Source organism: Triticum dicoccoides, chromosome 1A (genome assembly GCF_002162155.2).
Source record: "Triticum dicoccoides isolate Atlit2015 ecotype Zavitan chromosome 1A, WEW_v2.0, whole genome shotgun sequence".
Classification (NCBI taxonomy): Eukaryota; Viridiplantae; Streptophyta; class Magnoliopsida; order Poales; family Poaceae; genus Triticum; species Triticum dicoccoides.
In genome coordinates this window covers 267,533,461-267,545,034 of record NC_041380.1, presented here as the reverse complement: position 1 = coordinate 267,545,034, position 11,574 = coordinate 267,533,461, and the positions used below count along the sequence as shown (strand labels likewise).

The following is an 11,574-nucleotide window of genomic DNA, read 5'->3' as shown; positions in this document are numbered from 1 at the left end:
TTGCCTACAGTTTTTTAGGGGGACACATGAGTAGCTCACTTCAGCCCAATTTCTTGCTTAAAAGTGCACAAGTAGTTGCTCACAAACTTTTTATTTCTGGACATAAAGTTTTCTAGCACCCACGAGCTTACTTGTAACACTTGTTTTCCCTAAATAACACCTATAAGTTGCTTTTTTTTTTTTTATTTATTCTTAACACACTTCTTGTTCCAAAACAAATCTAAGGAAAAACAAGTGTCATCCGGTAAGTACATGACAACAAATCTACAAAATTTTGCTTAATGGTAACACTGAATTTGCGTAAACAACCTCACGACCTTCCTACAGTTTATCAGGGGATACATGATTTTCTCACTTCAACCCACTTTTCTTTTGCTCAAAAGTGCTCAAGTAGTTGCTCACACTTTTTTTACACCCTGGAGAACATAGGAATTGCTCGCTGGCAATACTGTTTTTGCTTAAACAAACCCTACAAGTTGCTGCTTTTCTATTCTAACATACTTCTGATTCCAAAGCAAATCTAAGGAAAACAAGAGGGGTTTCTCTGGATGTACAACAAAACTAGTAGTTGTCAGGATTTTTTATTCCTCCCTACAAAAACCACTATAGCTGCTCACTTTCCCCCTCTCCCTGTGTTTTTGTTGCAACAGGACGCAGTACAAAACATTGCAGGATATTAGAGAAATGAGGAAAAACGCAATGGGAGAAAAGTTTGCACCCACGATGAACAAAGGTGAGAAGAGATCACACTTTTCTCTCTTGTTCTCTCTTTTGGCTTTAGATTTGTAGATCAATATGTTCAATTTTTAAGCTCTAATGGCATAACCATTGCAGGTCCTTTCGATGGGGTGGATTCACTACCCCCGTCCTCCTTTTGCATGTGGGAGAAGAAAAGAAGAAGAGTGTGGGGACAGGTGGGGAGAGAAGAAGAAAGGAGGGAGGGGCCAATGGGCGCAGGGGCAGTTGAGAGGAGAGAAGCTGGGTGGAAGGGGGGATATGGTAGACGGTCGTCTCTTTACTTTCCAAATCTGTATTGAGGGGGGACCGAAACATGCCTAATAGGGGAGGCTGCCAGGGGCACTAGCGGGCAAACGATTGCCCGCTAGACGCGTCCAGCCGCGGAGAATTTTGTCGGCGCATGTGCACCCGGCTTGTGCGCCCGTGCCTGTCCTCTCACGAGGACGGGTGGGGCAGTGTTGCTTCTAGTCCCGCACGTCGGTTGGATTGGGTTAGAGCATGGTATTTAGATTATGTATTTCCTTGGTCAACCACTACTGCGGCATCGGTCCTCAGGGCATGTACAATGATTGATAACATAGTCTTATCTTAGGTCTTACATGTAATTAAGAGATGACAAAAAAAAGATGAGCTTTATCTTCATAACTAGTTATTTCTAAAAACGTGGTGACACATATTGTGCTAAGATATCATCTCTTGTCTTATCTTAAATAAGAGAAGACAAGCCTTTTTTTTACGAGTTCTCTCTCCTCCATCTCATCATTTATCCTACATGACACTTGTAAAATAGCACTATTGTACATGCCCTCATGCGCTGCCCGCGTCGTGGGGAGTTGTTGCGTCAGCTGCGGACGGGTGGGCCGGCGCATGTGCACCCGGCTGGTGCGCACATTTTTCTGCCGACACGATGACGTGTGGCCCCGTGCTTCTCCTGGTCCCGATTGTCGGTTGCGGTGGCTGCGCTGCCTGGGGATATAGGAGAGAGAAGAGGAGACGGCATGGGCGGCTTGTCCCTTCCTTTCCGCTACTGAGAACGTGCGCGCAGAAAGGACCCAGCCGCGCCGTCCGCTCCTTCGCGCAAGCCCCCCTCCCCCACACACAGCCGCCGCACCCTTCTTCCTGTCCTCCACCCCGCCTGGGCGCCGCCTCCTCCTCTCCCTCTTCCGCGGCTCGCCCAGCCACCGTTCCCAGCCCCGCTGCTTCGTCGTTTGCTCCTCCACTGACGGCAGTTTAGGTAAGACGAAGATGAGCGTCCGATCTACGCCCTCGCCAGGTTGCCTCCATTAGTGAGGAGCGGCCGATCCACGTGTGTGCCGTCGCTGCAGGGATAGCGAATGTCAGCGAGATAGGCCGTCGTTGGAGCACGCAGCCGTGCCCCCCTCCGCTTCTCCTGGCGGCACCTCTCTACGTGAGCTCCTTCCTTCAATCCCTTGCGTTGCCTCTCTTCCTGCTCCTTCCCCTCATCCTTCTCATCCCATATATTTCCATTTGTTTCTGCAATTATACTCCATGGTGCTTGCACGCCCATGGATCTGGAAGTAGACATTTTAGTGTTTGTACTATTCCATTATCTGTTTTTTTTCAAAGGTTGATGTACTAACTACATATGTTTTGCTTTCATTTACCTCATCTTTTTCATAGGCTTCCGAAGTATTTCTATTGAAAGCTGGACAATTTCACTGTAGAAATAGTTTTATCTATACACTTCCACTATAACTTATCTTCATGTGTTCAGTGAGAAACCTGGTTCTGAAATTTGACCATGAAATTTTACATAATGCAGCGGAGTCCATTCTTCTTGGCTTTCAACGCTGCCTGTTCTTGCTGTGAACTATTGTTATATTACGCTCTGCAGTCGCTCTGCAGATGGGAGGAAACAATGTAAGATCAGAAGTTTACTACTGTTGCATTGGACTGAAGCTATCGATTGGTGACTGATGGTGTTCTACCTTTGTTAGGAGGACAGGGCAGTTTTTATGCAGATGTTGATGTTTTTGGCTGGAATCAACACCCTTCTAAAGAGTTTCTTTGGTTACCTAATTGCCTGCAGTGATTGGTGGATCACACACCTTTGTTCTACCTACCATTTTGATCATACTTGTGGGACGCTATGCAGACGAATCAGATCCACACGTATTATATGTTGAAAAGAAGGGTAATTCTACTTGCCTCCCAGTAATCTTTTCCTGCATGTAAACTGATGAGTCACCTGGATTTCGTTTTTGATGGAATTCCCCAAAATCTTGCATGGAGCAAAAGGTGCTTTGATCGTTGCTTCTGTACTTGGTGATCTTCTTTACTGTTTAATAGTTGCTTCATGTTTCTATAGGATACCCCCATGCTACATGGCAACCATAGTGAGCATGTCAAAAGTTTAGCATGATTATTATAATTCTCTTCTCTGTAAATTATTATATGAAGTTTGCGTTTTGCTTGGTTAACTCTTCTGAAGCTCACATGCTTTTCTTAAAGCTTGGTGCTGACACTCATAAATCTGTTGTAGGCTCACTATATAAGATAATGAATCTGTGTTCTATAGACTATCGTGGTAAAGAGGTTTTTATCAGGTTATTCATTCCCATGCATTGAACCTATGGTTCTAACTTTTGCCCATGATAAAGAAAATGGGGTTTACCGCTTTTAATCAACATCTAATTAAACCAACAAAACATCTACAGTTCCGCCAACATAACATTTTTTTTGCTGGTGGACATACCAAATTACTCATATGTATCATATTATGTTGCTTCCCTTATTGTTTTCTCCCAGGAATGACGAGGCATTCAGGTTCTCTTTTTAGCTTTCCTACACAGGAACATATTGCAAAATTAATATACATAACGTTGTTCCACCTACAGGTCTATCTTATATCTACAGGTATATACATGCATTCTTTGTTCTTTTTCTTCAGTGATCTACTGATCTTCATGATTTAGTTTAGTGGTAGAGTTAGCAAAATCTGTCATGGAGCAGATTGTGCTTGACTTCACGTGTGTATGATGTAATATGAATTAATGGTTTCTTTGTGGTTGACTCGGTTGTGTGCCTTTTGTCTGAATCAATAGAGAAAAATCTGAATATATACCTGAATGTGGTGGTTTCACACATTCTGAACGAAGCTACCAATGAGTATACCTTGCTTCTGAAATCATGAGCTTTTTCCTTCTATGAAAAGTGATAAAGTTACAACATAGTTTGCTCAAAGGCGTGCATAACTGCAGATTGAGCAAGGCACAATCTGAGAAGAAAATAAAATAAAATTAGAAACAGTGTGTGCATCATGTGTATGTTTGCTCACGAGATGTGTATATGTTGGCTGAGCGACGCTGTTGGGAGTGCCGGTCGTGGCGCCTCGCCTCGGGAGCCCGTTGACGTGGTGTGCTCCTGCGTCCCCGCCTTGGCCGCCTCACGTTGGACAGGAGGGGATAAGTTAATCCCTAATTAAGATATCCAATGAAACTGGCAACATCATTATGGAATGGAAATGATTGGATGACAAATTGTATAGATTTAGTATCGTATCATTTATTTGTGACTGCATGATCTTAATTGCGTGTCTCTGAATATTTTATGCCCTTGCTCTTGGAACATTAGACTGATGTGGTGTTGCTTTATAAATAAATGACATGCTTACTTACGGGTTTGATTTAGGTGTGTAGGCTAAGGCGAAAAAAGAATCATAATCTCAGGTTTGGGCATGCACATGGCCACTGATCACAAAATAAGTAGGCACAGGTGCAGTATTGTGATTTTTAAGCAAGAGAGTGATTTTCAGCAAGAGAAAGAGAAGTACAGTTAATTGTTCATATTTTAAGCTGCACTTGAACCTTGTCCTAATAAGTACTCCCTGTGTTTCTAAATATAAGTCTTTATAGAGATTTCAATAGAAACTACATATGGATGTATATAGACGTAGTTTGGAGTGTAGACTCACTCATTTTGCTCTGTGTGTAGTCCATATTGTAATATCTAAAAATACTTATATTTAGGAACGGTGGGAGTAGAACTGTTATGATGTTGCTCAATTATAAGTGCCTCACTTAAATGCTTGGTTAGGTCGAGTGTATAGCAATGAGAAGTCTAGCTGAACAATGCTAGAAATAACATTAATGTGTTATAAGCTTCAGATAAGCCAAATATTTTGTGACAAGCTTTGGAAATTACCTGGGCTGGGAAACAGCAATATGTAGCTATCCTGTGTTGCATGCAGGCAATGCTTGTGTATAGCTATGCCACATCTGCTATCTGACACTCAGCCCCAGTTTTTATAACAATTAGAATTTGTGATTCTAATCTGATTCATTGTGTTACAGGATCCTTTGCATATTGGCCTCTTCTTACCGGCATCTGGTAAAAGTTGTGATCGAGGAGAAGATAATGACTGTCTTATAACTCTGGCAAGCCCGGCTGACAGTCCTTCTTGCTCTCCTCTTGGTATAACATTCAATGGTAGTGATAGCTTTGGGCGTGACTCTGCACCCTTTCATGTAATTGTGTTCCTTGAACGATATTTATAATTGTGATACTCAGTTTATGAGAGACAAATGGACCAATGGTTAATGATCCTGCGTTGAGAAAAAAAATGGAATGTGCATTGAGTGGCTTTAGTTTTCTTTGCCATCATACAACGTACCTTTACGTTTTCCTAAATTTCAATTATTAAAAGGGTCCTGAGTATTGCCAAATTGTGAAGCATTTATTCTCTGTTGTTTCTCTTCAGAAGTTTCTCCATGGCGACACTTTCTGGAAAAAGGCATAAGGCTGTCAGCCCATTTTTTGTTCCATTGGCATCCCTTTGTACGCACATTCTGTCAATTAAACTTAGCAATGAAGCTTTGGCAATTCTGTCATCGCCCTTTCAAAAACAATATAACATCTTCTGGTTCTTTAATCTTTGTTGTACAGCCTATAACTCCCAAATTTTTCTTTGTAAAACCACTTCTGCTAAGATAATGTTGAAATGTTTTTTTGGTTCTATGTTTTTGTGTACTGAAGTTTATGGAATCACCTATGCTGCCTAAAACTTGCCAGGCTATGTATGTGAGACACAATGATGCTCTTAATCACCCTAAGTGATTGCTAAAACCTAACTTTACCAACAAAGACCCAATGTTTTCCAAACACACCAGCTTGGGCGCAAATGGATCAAGGGTTACATTCATGCCTTATGTACTTGCTCAAACCTAAAGTTACTAAGATGCAAATATTGGAGCAACCTACTAATACATGAAATTTTTATACAAAGTTCCATATTAATGCAGGAAATGTGGTATACTCTGGGTTTGAATTTGGACCTTGTGCCATTCGGCTCTATGTTACCTGATTAAGATAATGAAATATATATACTCAAGTATATAATCTCAAAGATAAATTATCCTTCATTTTTCACCTTGAAGGGTTTGGATCAGTATCCTAAGTGGTTGCTAAAACCTACTTCTACTAACAAAGTCAAATAATTTCAAAACACCTTGGGTTTGACATGCAACTGTTGATGCTTCAGTGTTGAACTATTGACTAATCCCTCCTTTTGTTTAATCTATGTGATGATGTCCCTTACCATAAATACATGTTATGTGGATCCAATAGAAATGATGTTTTAGGCATGTTTGATTGTTATAAAACAAATGTCATAGACGATAGCTATTGCTATAATGGGGACATTTAGAACTATTGTTTATCTGCTATTCAATGTTTGATGCTCCTTCATTATTTTTATATAGATGGGCTAAAGCTCCAATCATACATGTTTGCTCAAATCTAAAGCTCTTAACTAATGATTTTTTTGAAAGCACTCATGATTTTAAAGGTACATATTTTTTAAACAAAAGCCTATGTATTTTTTTTTGCTCAAACACAAAGACACTGAAAAATTGAAATGTTTTCAATGCAAACATGATTTCAAATGGGTCTTTGAGAACATGGTATCAAGTATTTTATGCTATCAAATTAAAGTGTGTATATTCATCTCATTTTAGATAAAAATCCATCATGTTTTCTATTAAAGGGGATTAAACCATGGATATTTATTTCATCGCGCACATGGATTTAGCGTGCCTCTGCGCCATTTGGCGCAACAGGTCCACTAGTAAAAGTAAAAGATAGACTCTTCACAGAGGGAAGTAGAGGTTGCCATGCGCTTTTTGTTTGTATGCTCAATCCCTTGGTGCAAAAGAATGTCACATTATATCGCCCCTTATTATAGCAATATTTATTATGCAGTCTGTCGCTTTTATTCTTTGCCATCACAAGTTTTTACAACGCTCAATTTTCTCTTACACTAAATATATAACACTTTTAGAAGCAATTTTTATCGCCTTATTGCACCGATGACAATTTACTTGAAGGATCTTACTCAATCCTTAGGTGGGTATGGTGGACTCTTGAAAATAATATTTGCGTTTAAGGGTTTTTGGATGCACAAGTAGTATCTCTACTTGGTGCGGAATTTTTGGCTAGCACAAAAGGGGGCAAGCACCACATGTCGAAGGATCTATGACAATATAACTTCTATGTGAATATGAACAAACATAAATCATTGCGTTGTCTTCCTTGTCCAAAGTCAACAATTTTGGCATATAATATTTTGATGGGGGCTCACAATCACAAAAGATTTCCAAGATAGTGTCTTTGCATGTGAATCTTATCTTCCCTTATTAATTCTTTCATGAATTGCATCATTGACCAATGCTATGTTTGTCAATCTCTAATAAAATTTTCCACTTATACTTTTCCTTATGTGGTGTCATTACTTACCATAAGATTAGCATATGATCTTTTTCATTTATTTCCTTTCTTTTTTTATTGAACATAAAAGTAAAGAAAACAAAACTCCAACTAAACTTTATTATATATCTCGCACACGATTACAAAGATAGATCACTAAGCAAACTCCCGAAAAGAAAAGATCGAACTAAACTTTTATTCATCTAAAGCAAAAGATAACTATGGATCAAACTAAGGTAAATAAAGCCAAAAGATAGTGGAGGTGATACGATACCGGGGCACCTCTCCCAAGCTTGGAGCAAGCCAAGGGGAGTGCCCATACCCGATTGTCGCGGGATATCCGCGGCCACCTATGGGACCGGGTGGCCCCTTACTAGTTCGGCAGGGGGAGGGCGCGTTGGACAAAGAGCAGACCAGCGTACAACAGCGCGACGGGGAGCACACAAGCAATTTATCCAGGTTCAGGCAGCCGCGAGGCGTAAGACCCTACTTCTGCTATGGTGGATTGATGGTGGAATGAACGTGGTGGTGCGTAGTACACTTGCCCGCCAGGGTTTGCCTCGGGGCCGCAGCGACTATGCGCTTATGGTGGCTTGGGTTCATCAACTTTCCAACCCTTTCTATGAGTGCCATGGGCCTCCTTTTATATATTAAGGGGCCACCACAATGGAAAAGTAGTCATTATCCATTGATATGATAGCAAACAGTGCTATCATACCTAACTCTGCGGGCTGACAGGGTGCATTGAATGCACCGCTTAGTGTCACATCACTGGTCGCCCGGCAAGGCTTGTCGGGCTATCTTGCCAGCTCCGCGCCTGTTCCCTTGACACGTTGCAGGACGTGTCATCTATAGGCTTCTTTTGTAGGAAATGGCTGCCGTGTGGCGAATGGCTGCCACTTAGTCATCTCGCGGCTTGACACCGCAGTGATCGACGACGTGGGTCGTGCTTGAGTGGTTGGTGGGGTGGTTCTGCTCCCGCAAACCCCGGCAGACCTTGCTGTGCCTCGGTTGCCTGCTTCCTGTGGTGGCCTTGCCCCTTGTCGGGCTTGCCTGCCCGGCAAGGGAGGCCCTTCTCTTGCCGGTATTTTGCTCTTCTGGCTCAATCTTGGTCTCTCTGGGATGCGAGTTGGTTCTTCAAATCCCTTGGTCCTTCAATCCCTGTTTTGGGTTGGTGTTTTAATCTGGATCTTGTGCTTGTTCATAGTCTGGGCAACAGACCCAGGGTTTGTTGCACCGACAGAAGCCCTCGGGCCTGCCCCGAACGCGAGCGTCCTCGGGGTAGGGCCTAATAAGTGCACAAGCAAGGTTGCTGAAGGGGTTGGCCCCTTGAGTTTTCCGTTGCTGCTTCATCATCCTTGATTGCGGGCCAGTTTCCGGTTTCCCCGTGCGTGATGTAACGCCAATAATGGTGGGGTCGCTCCAGTGATGGCTCGTGAATGACTTTAACGCACGAGGTAGAAACTGCCAATTTACTCTTCCCATAACGCGCTCTTATCCTTAGCCACGTATGCAGCATGCATCGCACGGGGTAGGTAACGGGGGCGCGTGGTGCAGGAGAGTACCTTGGAAAGGGGTCGCCCGCCTTGAATTGGCGGAGGAGGGCGGTGATCACCCATGGGTGGAGCAGTTGCCCTTCCCGCCCGACCTATAAAAGGGAGGGGTGGAGGAGGGCAGACCCATCCATCTTTGCTTTCTCCTTCTTCTTCCCTTGATCATTGCTGGTCACGTTGAAGAAGGAATCCTGGGGCCAGCCCCCGGGCTCTAGTTCGGGGCATTTGTTGCCTCATGACAGTGCTGATGCTTGGGGAGTGAGCCTGGTCATTGGCATGGTGAGTCTTTTGGTATCATCGAAGCTAGTCCAGGAGGACGGGCTGGAGATCATTGGCAATCCCAGCTCCGTCTCTCCCGGAGGCCTTGGGGCTGACGTCAACGGGAGGCGCGTCTTCCTGCCCGTCAAGGTGGGACGCGGCATGCTTCGAGCCCCCCTAGCCATTCCAGTTGCCTGCTGTTTCTCCGCTGGAGGCGTCGGACCGGAGCCTTGGCGCTTCCCGGGAGCAACGGTGGTAAGGAGAAAGCGAGGGAAGACGGAGAAGGCGGGGGTGGCAGGGGGTCAGGTCGGAGTACGATGGCGTGGATGCCTTCGCCTCCGACTGTCATCCTGCCGCCTCATCTTCCCGCTCTTCCCCTTCCTCCCCGGTACCGTCATCACCAGCCTCTTCGGGTGATAGCCAGGGAGGGATGTTCTCTTGGTGCCTTCTCCCCACCTCCAGCAGTCTTCCGGCTGAGCTTTGGTGGATGACTCCACTGGCGCTCAAGCCGGGGCTTCTTGCTGGCTCTGGAGCTGGTGACCAGAAGGCGCCGCCCCATCTCTCACACTCCTCCTTCGCAGCCTTGCCACTCCTGGTCTTGTCAAGCCGTGCCTGATGGACCCTGACAGGACCAGGGCGGGCTGCTGCTTGGGTGCTTATTTTCTCATATTTTCCTCCTTCCGCCGCAGTGCCTGAAGGAGGGAAAACGAAAAGAGGGGATCACGGGGCACTTATATTTTTTCAATCTTAAACTTGTAGGCAATCGCCAAATTTTAATTCAAATAATGTAGTCTCTCGATTCCATCTTCGTGTTCTGTAATGCTTGTACTTGTATCTGCATGTCAATGAAAGAGATAAACCTTGCCCGGAACCCGTGCATGTATATGTCCATGCAGAGGTGGAGTGCCTCTTTACTGTAATTAAACGAGTTTTCCCCGGAAGGATATCCTGCTGGCACCCTTTTTGTCTGCCAGGGAACAGACTGAGGTGCCAGGCCCCCGCCCACTCCCTTTTTATCAAGGGCCACTGCGACCATCCAGGCCGAAGTAGCATTCGAGCCAAGGATGGGAGCACCCTGGTTTCAAGAGAGTGGTGAGGTTTCTCTATGCACAAGTTATAGCTTACAGAATACTAATGGACAAGAGGTAAACTTATCTGTTTGGCTTGCCGGGGATCACTGTGCCGTGCAATCTTCTTGCCCCTTGTCGAAGTCAAGTTCATGGCAAGAACCTGCAACTCCATGTAGATGAGAATGAATGCAGGATGCAATACTATCTATATGCAAATGCAAATGCTCATGAAATGCTTATGCGGTGATTCAGGTGTGCTCGTGCATGCATGCGATCTCGATCGGGCCCCCCCACAACACTTCTATATTTTATCTTGCACGGGCTCATCGTCCCGGCTTTGTACAAGGGGTTACATGCAACTGAGGCAAGGCCTGTACAAAAGGGTGGCTGCCGGGCAGTGCCCGACAGCCTCGCACCTTATGGGTAGTACTTACGGAGATGCTCAATAATCCATGAGTTTTGGAATTGCGTGCCATCCCTGGTCTCCAGACGGACCGCGTCAGGTCTGGTGACTCGTACCACCTGATAAGGGCCTTCCCACTTCTATGACAGCTTGTTTGTACCCTTGGCAGACTGAACACGCCTAAGGACAAGGTCACCTTCCTCAAAACACCGGTCATGAACCATGCGGCTATGATTGCGATGCAGGGCTTGCTGGTAGCGTGCAACACGCGTAGCAGCCCAGAGACGGTTCTCCTCGAGTAGCACAGCGTCGTCACGCCGATGCTGATCTTGCGCTACTTCATCATAGGCAAGCACTCGAGGGGACCCATAAATGAGTTCCGTGGGGATAACTGCTTCCGCCCCGTAGACCAGGGAGAAGGGAGTCTGCCCGGTAGCTCGGTTAGGTGTCGTTCTGAGGGACTAGAGAACTACCGGCAGCTCCTTGATCCACCGCCTGCCTTGCTTCTGCAGCGTATCAAAAGTTCGTGTCTTGAGTCCACGGAGCACTTCAACGTTCGCCCTCTCAGCTTGTCCATTGCTCCGGGGGTGTGCCACAGAAGTGAATGAGATTTTGCACCCGAGGGTATGAACGTATTGCATGAAGGCGTGGCTCATGAACTGGGTGCCATTGTCAGTGATGATCCTTGCCGGAACTCCGAAACGACACACAAATCCATTCAAGAACTTGATAGTTGACTGAGGAGTCACCTTTCTCACGGTAGTCACTTCCGGCCACTTTGTAAACTTGTCGATGGCAACGAACAAGAATTCAAAGCCCCCGATTTCTC

The 11,574-nt window shown here is 44.9% G+C and overlaps 1 long non-coding RNA gene across 2 annotated transcripts; it reads left to right on the top strand.

Moving 5' to 3' along the window:
• The first annotated feature begins 1,758 nt into the window (after positions 1-1,758).
• LOC119268308 lies at positions 1,759-5,356 on the top strand. 2 transcript variants are annotated; one of them, XR_005133083.1, is made up of 5 exons: positions 1,759-2,146; positions 2,522-2,619; positions 2,697-2,893; positions 3,508-3,615; positions 5,052-5,356. It is a non-coding gene; the product is annotated as an uncharacterized LOC119268308 (long non-coding RNA). The 2 variants fall into 2 exon arrangements; XR_005133080.1 differs by having other exon boundaries at positions 2,697-3,615.
• Positions 5,357-11,574: the final 6,218 nt, after the last annotated feature.